Here is an 11580-nt window from a genome sequence, read left to right as displayed (position 1 = left end):
ACTATATGGCGGTATGTTACTGTGTCTATACAATGTAATGTGGTTACTATATGGCGGTATTATGCTGGGCCTATACAATGCAATGTGGTTACTATATGGCGGTATGTTACTGTGTCTATACAATGCAATGTGGTTACTATATGGCGGTATTATGCTGGGCCTATACAATGCAATGTGGTTACTATATGGCGGTATTATGCTGGGTCTATACAATGCAATGTGGTTACTATATGGCGGTATGTTACTGTGTCTATACAATGCACTGTGGTTACTATATGGCGGTATGTTACTGTGTCTATACAATGCACTGTGGTTACTATATGGCGGTATGTTACTGTGTCTATACAATGCACTGTGGTTACTATATGGCGGTATGTTACTGGGTCTATACAGTGCAATGTGGTTACTATATGGCGGTATGTTACTGGGTCTATACACTGCACTCTTGCCTCTGCTGTAGATATGCTCGCAGGGTCTCTCGCTGGGGGATGCCTGTGTAGCCCCTGCCCTCCCTTCCCCGGAAATGCTCTGTTCATGCTTGGCTGTGTGTGGGCGGAGAGCGGCCTGCCCAATCACTGGCTGCCGTTATACTCGTTACTCGAGTGGAGCTCGTCAGAGCGTCACACCTACTCGTCTCGAGTAAAGAGCACAGAGCCCCGAGTATCGCAGCGTCCGCTCCTGAAAAGCCACCACAGGGGAGGTAAGAATGGCGGCGGAGAGCTCGGCCCCACCGAGAGGAGGAGGGGGCCGGGAGCGCTGCGCTGTGTGGGGAAGGGACTGAGTGCTGCAGCCGGGGAGGGAGCACAATGCAGCTGCTAGTAATGGAGGGGTGGAGGGAAAGCTGCTGCCGCCAGTGCTGCTGTACAGAGGGACAGCGCAGCCCGGGCCGCAGTGACCGCCTCCGGGTCCCTCTCGTGCGCTCTGTACGGTACGACGGTCTCAGGCCTCGTTTATCAGAACCGTCCTACTGTAAAAAAATGTCTTTGTTGCCCATAGCGACCAATCAGAGCTGCGCGTTCATTTTCAACACAGCAACCAATCAGAGTTCTTGCTTAACGGAGCAACCAATTAGAGCTCAGCTTTCATTTTACCTCAGCAGTGTAAGAAGCGAGTGCTGCTCACGGGCTCATTCCTGTCAGTCGGACGATTCTGTGTGAAGTGCAGCAATATCGTGTGTGACTGTGGATAGTCACAGAAACAGGCGCCTGTTCGGCCGACCAATGTGCAATTTTTGTTTTTACATCGTTTGTAGTTAGTGGAGACAAGGGCGGACATGTCTTTGGGGCAACTTGTGTTTCCACACGGGGCCCCAAGAGGTAATAGGGCCCATTTCTACCTGCAAGGCAGGAGGAGTTGTGCATTATAATGAGCTCTTGGGCTGCAAAGGACCCATAAATTGCCCTTTTCTGTCGGTTTTCGTCAATGAGGTGGAGATCAACAAATCTGACAATCTTTAAATTGGGCTACATTCACACTTCCATTGTTTTGCATCAGGCACAATCCGTCGCCTTGAGGAATTAAGCGGGCTTTACACGCTACGATATTGCTAGCGATATCGAGCGTGTAAGCACCCGCCCCCGTCAAGTGAGCGATATCGTGTGTTCGCTGCCGTAGCGAACATTATCGCTACAGCAGTGTCACACGCACTTACCTGGTCGGCGTCGTCGATTAGTGATGTTGGTCACGAACGATCCGACACAAAGATCCGGCTCCCTGCTGTGAACGACAGGAGCCGGATCACCGGTATGAGCCACTTAAATATCTAAACGGCTCTTTTCACCGTCAAAACCCCCCGCCCACCCACGGCTAAACTCCGCCTACTCAGCAATCTAAGTGGGCGGGGCTTAGCCGCGGGTAGGCAGGGCTTTTCTCGGCGTTACTATAATCTTAAATATGTGTTCACCTTGGGTGAACACATTTAATAAGGAGCCGAGAACGAGCTGAAAGATCTGGCTCCGTTCACCAAAAAGAGCCGGATCACCAAAAAGAGCCGGACTGCCCATCACTAGCGTCGATGTGACTGCCGAACAACCCATCCCTCAAGGGGGAGGGACGTTTGGCATCACAGCGACGTCACTAAGCGGCCGGCCAATCAAAGCAGAGATGAGCGGGACGTAGCATCCCACCCACCTCTTTCCTTCCGCATTGCGGCCGGCGGCAGGTAAGGAGACGTTCCTCGCTCCTGCGGTGTCACACATAGCTATGTGTGCTGCCGCAGGAGCGACAAACAACATCAGTAATCAACCATTACCGATTTTTGGTTTTGGGACGACCTCTCCATGGTGAACGATTTTCACCATTTTTGAGGTCGCTTAAGGTCGCTGGTAAGTGTCACACTCTGCGATATCGTTAATGACGCCGGATGTGCGTCACTAACAACGTGACCCCAACGATAAAACATTAACGATACGTGGCGTGTAAAGCCCCCTTTACAGTATCTTGCAAAATATTTTGCAGGAATCCGTTTTTTTTCCCCATAGACTTGTATTAACGACGGATTCGCCTTGCGATGGATCAGTCGTGGAATGAATGCACAATGTAATGTTTTTTTTGGAGCGGCAAAAAAAACGCACGCCGCAGGATTCTGTCGCAATCCGTCAAGAGATATTATGAATGTCTATGGTGCTGGATTCCGTCATGCTCTACTGAACATGCTCAGCATTTTTTGCATACCCATTGGGCTGTCCCAAACACAGACAGATCCGTCAAAAAAGACGCAAAGGATCAGTTTTTTCACAGAATTCCTGTGAACGGAATCCTGTGAAATATGAACGGAATCCTGTGAAAAAACTGATCCATTCCATCCATTGTGCGTCCGTTTTTTGATGAATCCGTTGTGATCTGTTTGTGTTTGGGACAGCCCAGTGGGTGTGCCAAACTTCCTGGGCATGCTCAGTAGAGTATGATGGAATCCAGCACCATAGACATCCATTATAGCTTGTGACGGATGGCGACGAACACCTGTGGAGTCCGTTTTTTTGTTTTGTTTTTTTTTGCCGCTCCAAAAAACATTACATTCAGCGTTGCTCCCGCCTGACGGCCAGTCACTAAACAACTGATCCGTCACGCGGCGGATGCAACGTAAGGCCATCCGTAACTAATAGAAATCTATGGGGGGAAAAAACTGATTCCTGCAAAATATTTTGCAAGATACCGTAATTCCTCACGGCGACGGAAGCAAAACCGAAATGTGAACATAGCCTTAGTCAGATTCAGTCAGGAACTTTAATAATACATTTGATGTAAATCTAATGTGACTTGAGACTGCAGATCCTACTCTAAAGCATAAGAAGCATATGGTAAAAAAAACCCCCACAAAACAAACCTTAACCCCTTTTGAGTTTTAGGGCTCCTGCGCACGTTTCGTAATTTCATGCGTTTACGCAGCGTTTAGCACTGCAGCGTAAGCGCAATGCGTCCTGCGTCCCCTGCACAATCTATGAAGATTGTGCATAATCCGTGCGCACGATGCTTTTTTGAACGCAGCGATTTGAGTGTCAAAAATTTGACAATCACTGCGTTTAAAAATGCAGCATGTCAATTATTCCGTGCGCTGTGGATGCAGCTCCTGCTCTGTCTATGGGAGAGGCAGCATCCAGAGCGCATGAAATCGGCATTTTTTTTTCTGCAGAAACACTACATCCATTATGCAGTGTTTCTGCAGCGATTTGAATCGCACATGAGCTGTCAAATCACTGCAGAATTTTCTGCAGTGACACGATGCAACGTGCGCACATGCCCTTAGAGTGCTAAATAGCCTTCACAATATATTCCAGGCAATGTCTCGTTTGCAGAGCCACAGACGTTGCAAAACAGCAGAAACCCCCCAAAAGTGACACCACTTTGGAAACTACATACAATAAAAAATTATGTAGGCGTGTGATGAACATCTTGGACCACAAAATTGATCTTGCTATTTCTCCTGGCACAGTATAAAGCGCAGAAGGGAAGTAGCGTCATATCGATTTGCATGTTTAGTTGGAGTGGTTTGCGGGTGCCATGTCAGATTGGCAGAGCCCCTGAGCTGAACAGCAGAAATCCCCCACAAGTGACCCCATTTTCAAACTGCACCCCCCCACCCAATTAATTCATTTAGTGGTGCAGTGAGAATATTGACATCACAGGTATCATCATCATAGTATCATAGTTTTTAAGGTTGAAGGGAGACTCGAAGTCCATCTAGTTCAACCCGTAGCCTAACATGTTGATCCAGAGGAAGGCAAAAAAACCCCAATGTGGCAAACAAGTTCCAATGGGGAAAAAATTTCCTTCCTGACTCCACATCCGGCAATCAGACTAGCTCCCTGGATCAATACCCTGTCATAAAATCTAATATACATAACTGGTAATATTAAATTTTTCAAGAAAGGCGTCCAGGCTCTGCTTAAATGTTAGTAGTGAATCACTCATTACAACATCATGCGGCAGAGAGCTCCATAGTCTCACTGCTCGTACAGTAAAGAATCCTCGTCTGTGATTATGATTAAACCTTCTTTCCTCAAGACGTATCGGATGCCCCCGTGTTCCAGTCGCAGGCCTAGGTGTAAAAAGATCTTTGGAAAGGTCTCTGTACTGTCCCCTCATATATTTATACATTGTGATTAGATCCCCCCCTAAGCCTTTGTTTTTCCAAACTAAATAACCCCAAGTTTAATAACCTGTCTTGGTATTGCAGCCCCCCCATTCCTCTAATAATCTTGGTGGCTCTTCTCTGCACCCTCTCCAGTTCAGCTATGTCCTTCTTATATATCGGTGACCAGAATTGTACACAGTATATAAGTGCGGTCGCACTAGTGACTTGTACAGAGGTAGAACTATATTTTTTTTCATGAACACTTATACCTCTTTTAATACATCCCATTATTTTATTAGCCCTGGCAGCAGCTGCCTGACACTGGCCACTGAAGTGAAGTTTACCATCCACCCATACACCCAAGTCTTTTTCTGTGTCTGTTTTACCCAGTGTTCTACAATTAAGTACATAATCATAAATGTTATTTCCTCTACCCAAGTGCATGACCTTACATTTATCTACATTAAACTTCAATTGCCACTTCTCAGCCCAATCCTCCAATTTACATAAATCTCCCTGTAATATAAAATTATCCTCCTCTGTATTGATTACCCTGCAGAGTTTAGTATCATCTGCAAATATTGAAATTCTACTCCGCATGCCCCCAACAAGGTCATTTATAAATATGTTGAAAAGAAGCGGGCCCAATACTGACCCCTGTGGTACCCCACTATGAACTGAGACCCAGTCAGAGTACATACCATTAATAACCACCCTTTGTTTCCTATCACTGAGCCAGTTTTTAACCCAGTTACACATATTTTCCCCTATCCCCATTATTCTCATTTTATGTACCAACCTTTTGTGTGGCACCGTATCAAAAGCTTTTGAAAAGTCCATATACACAACATCCACTGCATTTCCCTGGTCCAGGCTTGAACTTACCTCTTCATAGAAGCTGATCAAATTAGTTTGACAGGATCGATCCCTCATAAACCCATGTTGATACTCTGTCATAAGGTTATTTCTCTTGAGATACTCCAGTATAGCATCTCTCAAGAAACCCTCAAGGATTTTACCAACCGTAGAGGTTAAACTTACCGGCCTATAATTTCCCGGCTCAGTTTTTGTCCCCTTTTTGAATATTGGCACCACATTTGCTATGCGCCAGTCCTGCGGTACCGACCCTGTTATTAAGGAATCTGAGAAGATTAAAAATAATGGTCTATCTATCACAGAACTCAATTCCTGTAGTACTCTGGGGTGTAGCCATCCGGGCCCGGAGATTTGTCAACCTTAGTGATTTCGAGGCGGCGGCGTACTTCCTGCTGTGTTAAGCAGGTAATATTCAAGGGTGAATTTATGGTATCACTGGTCATGTCATCTGCCATGGCATTTTCTTGTATAAAAACCGTAGAAAAAAAGTCATTCAGCAGGTTGGCTTTACCCTCATCCCCCTCCACCATTTCACCAAGACTATTTTTAAGGGGGCCAACACTATCGCTTTTCAGTTTTTTACTGTTTATGTAGTTAAAGAATATTTTAGGATTATTTTTACTTTCTCTCGCAATGAGTCTCTCTGTCTCAAACTTAGCTAACTTAATTTGCTTTTTACATATTTTATTTAATTTTCTATAATTATATAATGCCTCATCACTACTTACCCTCTTTAATTCTTTTAAGGCTTTCTGTTTTTCTTTTATTGCTTCCCTTACAGCTCTATTTAGCCATAGGGGTTTCCTCCTATTTCTAGCATGTTTGTTCCCATAGGGTATATTTTCTGCACAAGCCCTATTCAGGATGCTCATAAAAGGCTCCCATTTGCTTTGTGTGTCACAAAATGTTATACCATTGGGCGGTGTAGAAGAAATAATTACATTTTTACTACTAAAATGTTGTTTTTAGCCCCAAATTTTACATTTTAACAAGGAGAAATAGATACAAATGATAATTATACAATTTCTAGGGAACGTGACAATACAAATAGCAACGGGGGGCAAAAATCCAGAGAAACAAACTCTTAAAACATAGCTTTTATTAGATATTCATTAAAAAGTGAACTGCCACTATAAAAGAATAAAAGATGTGCAATTGGGCCCTATGGAATATAGCCCAAAAATGAACATCAGGCACAGAAATGCAGTAAGGCTATGTGCGCACGTTGCGTACTAGCCCTGCAGAAACTTCTGCAGCGATCTGAAGAGCACATGTGCGCTTTAGATCGCTGCAGAAATGTCCGTAGTGAGCGCCGATTCCATGCGCTCTGCCTGCAGCTCCTGCCATAGACAGAGCAGGAGCTGCCGGCAAAGCGCAGGAAAGAAGTGACATGTCACTTCTTTTTGCGCAGCGCTTCGGCAGTAGCCGAAGCGCTGCGCTCTTAAACGCCACGTGCGCACGGCCCCATAGACTGTGCAGGGGACGCAGGACGCATGCAGTTACGTGCGCACATAGCCTAAGTGTGAAAACAAGTCACACAAAGGATCTGCATTCAACAAAACACAGCATGCACAATTGTCACCTCAAAATTGCTGCAACAATGGAAGAAAAAGGAAACAGTTACCATGCTTCCAGAGCCATGTAAACAAAACACAGGAAAGAGCTCAATCATAGGTGACCCATCACAGGGCCTGCATAAATACCATTTGTTGGCTCAGAAGAGAAAACCATAGTGTATGACCTGTATGAGATATATATATATATATATATATAATATATTTTTTTAATTTTTTTTTTTTTTCTTCTCATTTGCTTTATTTGTGATCTTTTCAGGAAAGTTATGGTGAAATGACAAGTGGCCTTAAAAAAGTACTATCAGTGAAAGGTAAGGGCCTTCCTTATGACGTAGTGATTTATGTGCCGTATATACTCGAGTATAAGCTCAGTTTTTTCAGCCCATTATTTTTTATTCTTATGCTTTAAAACTTCCCCCCTCGGCTTATACTCGCGTGAGCTTCCCATATAAAAATTCTTCTCACCTGTCTTCCGTTCTCGTGGTGTCCTTACTTGCTTATTGCAGTGTAGAGGCACACAGACCCCTCGCTGATCTCCTCTTGTGCCAGGAGCCGCCGCTGCAGGCCGCCGTCATGGCTTTACTGCAGTTGCATGCTTTGCGGCGCCGTAAACCATTCAACTGCAGTAAAACTGACGGCGGTGGCCCTGTGCAATGGACAAGATCACTGAAGGGTCTATGTGCTTGCGTACTGCAAGAAGCACCCCTCAGTGATCATGTCCGATGCACAGGGCCGCTGTCGTCATGGTTTTACTACAGTTAAATGCTTTACGGTGCCGCAAAGAATTCAACTACAATAAAGCCATGATTGCAGCTTGCAGCGGTCACTTCGTTCACCGGACGAGATCACTGAGGGGTCTGTGTGCTGGTGGACTGCACGAAGCAGGTAAGGACACCGCAGGAATGGAGGACAGGGGAGAAGTGTGTGTGTGACTGCATAATAGAGGACAAGAAGGGGACCGGAATGAGGACATTACTACAGCATGGGACACGTTACTGCAGGGTACATTACTGAAGGATGGGCACATTACTATGGGGCACAATGATGGGGCCCATTACTACAAGGTGGGGACAATATGGGCACATAACATTTTATTGGTATATATTTTTATTTTTGAAGTTTTCCTGTAGCTGCTGCATTTCCCACCCTAGGCTTATCCTCGAGTCAATAAGGTTTCACAGTCTTTTGTGGTAAAATTAGGGGCCTCGGCTTATAATCGGGTAGGCTTATACTTTGGTATATACGGTATATTGCATGAAATTCCTCGCCCAGCGAGTTTGATCAGTTCTCAGATTCTTTCTTTCTTTCTTTCTTTTTTTTTTTTTTTTTTTTTTTTCTTCTGATAAGACATTCGGATCCACTTGATTCACAGTAATTCCAGTAGCCAACATGGTAACGGTACTACTGTGATTGGCAAGCAATTCCAACAGGTTTAGTGGCTCAAAAACAGCCGTGAAACAGGCATGTCACACGAGCAACCCCAATACTCAGCCAAGTACCGAGTGTGCACTAGCACTCAAGGCATGCTCGCTGATCACTAATAGGAAGTCACGAAAGAATGTGTTTCCTAATGATTATTACTATTATATGGTTATTACCCCGTGCCCCCCCCCCAAAAAAATTATCCCCTATAAGAGAGCTTCTTCCATTCAATATGAACTTGCGTCTTGGCTCTCAACTGGATGCCTTGAATCCCAATAAATTGTACAAGTACAGTATGTATTAAAGGTTTTTCTTTTTTTATTAATGTCCAGTTGTTCAGGCAGTTTTATGTACAGCAGGAAGACATGAGTAGATGTGTTTATAATTTTGTAGGAAAAGATTAAAATTAGTACAATGAGATATATATATATATATATATATATATATATATATATATATATATATATATATATATATTATATATGTGTGTGTGTATATATATTTTATTATATAATTTTTTTTTTATTTTTTTTTTTTTATACAAAAATCCCTACTTTTTCAGTCCAGCAATTGGTTTTATTCAGTGATTGACACTTATCTGTCACTGACCGAATAACTAAAGGAACTAAACTAAGGCTATGTGCGCACTAGAAATGAGAAGTTTCTCAAGAAAATGTCTCGAGAAACTTCTGGGAGTGAAAGATTTCCGGACCTCCGGAAAAAATCCGCACCAAATCCGCATGCGGATTTGCCGCGGATTAGCCGCGGAATAGCCGCGATTTTCCCGCAGGTGGTTCCCTGCGGATTTCTGCAGGCTGTAGTGTTGAAATCCGCAGGGTACCTGCGGAAATAATGGACATGTTCATTTTCTCAAGAAAGTTTCTCGAGAAATTCTTCTCGCGGAAATTTCTTGAGAAAAATCCGCACCAGTGCGCACAGCTATTTTTTTTTCCATAGAATTTGCTGGGAAATGTCTGCACAAAGATTGCAGACATTTCTCAAGAAATTTCCGCGGCAAATCCGCGGGTAAATCCGCGGGTAAAAAGCTCTAGTGCGCACATAGCCTAAGGGGTGCTTCACACACAGCGAGATCGCTGCTGAGTCACTGTTTTTGTGACGCAGCAGTGACCTCATTAGCGATCTCGCTGTGTGTGACACTGGATCTGGCCCCTGCTGTGAGATCGCTGCTCGTTACACACAGCCCTGTTTCGTTTTTTTTTTTATTGTTGCTCTCCCGCTGTGACGCACAGATCGCTGATAGCAAGAGAGCGACGAAATGAAGCGAGCAGGGAGCCGGCGTCTGGCAGCTGCGGTAAGCTGTAACCAGGGTAAACATCGGGTAACCAAGGTGGTTACCCGAAATTTACCTTTGTTACCAGCCTCCGCCGCTCTCATGCTGCCGGCTCCTGCTCTCTGCACATGTAGCTGCAGTACACATCAGGTTAATTAACCCGATGTGTACTGTAGCTAGGAGAGCAAGGAGCCAGCGCTAAGCAGTGTGCGCGGCTCCCTGCTCTCTGCACATGTAGCGACGTTATGATCGCTGCTGCGTCGCTGTGTTTGACAGCTAAGCAGCGATCTTAACAGCGACTTACAAGGTCGCTGTTACGTCACAGAAAATGGTGACGTAACAGCGACGTCGTTGTCGCTATGTGTGAACCCAGCCTAAAGGACCGAGGAACTAAACTTTCCGAATTGGACAGCCCACTTGACTGATAAAGTAAGGATTTAAATCATAAAATAATGGTGAGTGATAATCTTAACTTTATCAGACAGCTGCTGTCAAGGCCAAGAAAATCATGAGATATATAGTGGGGAATATAAGTATTTAATATGCTGCTGATTTTTAAAGTTTTCCCATTTACAAAGAATGAAAAGGTCTGTAATTATTATCGTAGATTAACAACAAGGTCTGAAAACAATATTCACTGTAAAAACAATTAGAAGCAACGTTTGTGGAGTAAAAAAATACTCAACAAGAAAAAGTGATTTCAATATAATAAAATTAGTTTTTATTAATTAATCATTTTAAAATGTACATATCAAAATTCATAAAATTAATAATAGTAATAGTACTTCAAAACATGAGGGACGATATATAAGCAGTATAATAGCAATAATTAGTGCACAGAGTTACTATGGAGCCAACTTGTTTGTAGTAGTAATAGTGAAAAAAAAAATAAATAAATAAATATTAAATGTAGTGAGACGGGGATATTGTGAAAGTTAAAATCAAAAATTGATATTATAATTGAAAATATGTATCAATTAAATAGGAGATCCACCAGCCAATTGTTAGAACGTGTCAATATGATCTAAGAGATAAAAATATATACACAGTGGTCAAAAAAATACCAAAAATAAGTGAAAAAATTGTAGAAAAAAACACTCCTGGTGACTAGTGTAAAAACAATTAACTCAAAAATTCACACTACTGAATAGTGAACATATGACTGGAAAGACATAAAACTAGGACCAAGGTGCAGAGAACCAAACTATATTAAAGTGTTTATATAGGGTTTTATAGAAAACACGTGTATTTAAAGTGCATAGTGCTGGTTTGGAAAAAATTCCCGGATATCATCAAGAGTAACCAGAAAAGAAATTACAATAACTGGATGTCTGGATCAAAAAGATTATCCACTGACTGTGTGAAAAACTGAAAATCGCATATATTAAAATGAGCACAGATAAAAAAAGACAAAAAAAAGTCGCACAGTCTTTCACATAATAAGGTGCAGTGTGCAAATAATCATGAATCAGACCAAAGTGCATGAGCTGTGCAAGGAAAAGACGGCAATTTGAAAAACAAGCAAGCGGCTGCCAAGAGATGGCAAAGTGCGAACGTGCTACAAAACAATAGTAATTACCTAAATGTATGCTGTATCGTCCCTCTACCCCGACGTACGTTTCAATGTATTTTTCCTCAGGGGGCGTATGTACAGGGTAGAGGGAATGGGTCTTAAATACCCCAGCCATTACGAGGAATTGTCTCCACATGCGGCGCATGGATCCCAATAGTGTTCCGGTCAGTTAAATATTCCCGAGTCCGTGGTGCTAGTCATTAGTATAGACACCTAGCAACCATGTACGCCGCGAAATCAGGGAATGACGTTACACCATGGGAGCATATGT

The 11580-nt window shown here is 43.3% G+C and overlaps 1 protein-coding gene across 2 annotated transcripts in view; it reads left to right on the top strand.

Annotated features, from left to right (window-relative positions):
* Nucleotides 1-573: 573 nt before the first annotated feature.
* LOC142290869 (zinc finger BED domain-containing protein 6-like) overlaps nucleotides 574-11580 on the top strand; it is a 49566-nt gene continuing 38559 nt past the window's right edge. Inside the window, exons 1-2 of one of the 2 annotated variants that reach the window (XM_075334926.1) lie at nucleotides 574-700; nucleotides 7283-7334. The gene's annotated coding sequence lies outside the window, so the exon portion shown is untranslated. The remainder of the gene's footprint in view (nucleotides 701-7282; nucleotides 7335-11580) is intronic. The other variant, XM_075334927.1, reaches the window with a different exon arrangement.

This window comes from Anomaloglossus baeobatrachus, chromosome 2 (genome assembly GCF_048569485.1).
Source record: "Anomaloglossus baeobatrachus isolate aAnoBae1 chromosome 2, aAnoBae1.hap1, whole genome shotgun sequence".
NCBI classification, from domain to species: domain Eukaryota; kingdom Metazoa; phylum Chordata; class Amphibia; order Anura; family Aromobatidae; genus Anomaloglossus; species Anomaloglossus baeobatrachus.
The sequence above is the reverse complement of the archived record's forward strand: the minus strand, read 5'-3'. Positions and strand labels throughout refer to the sequence as shown.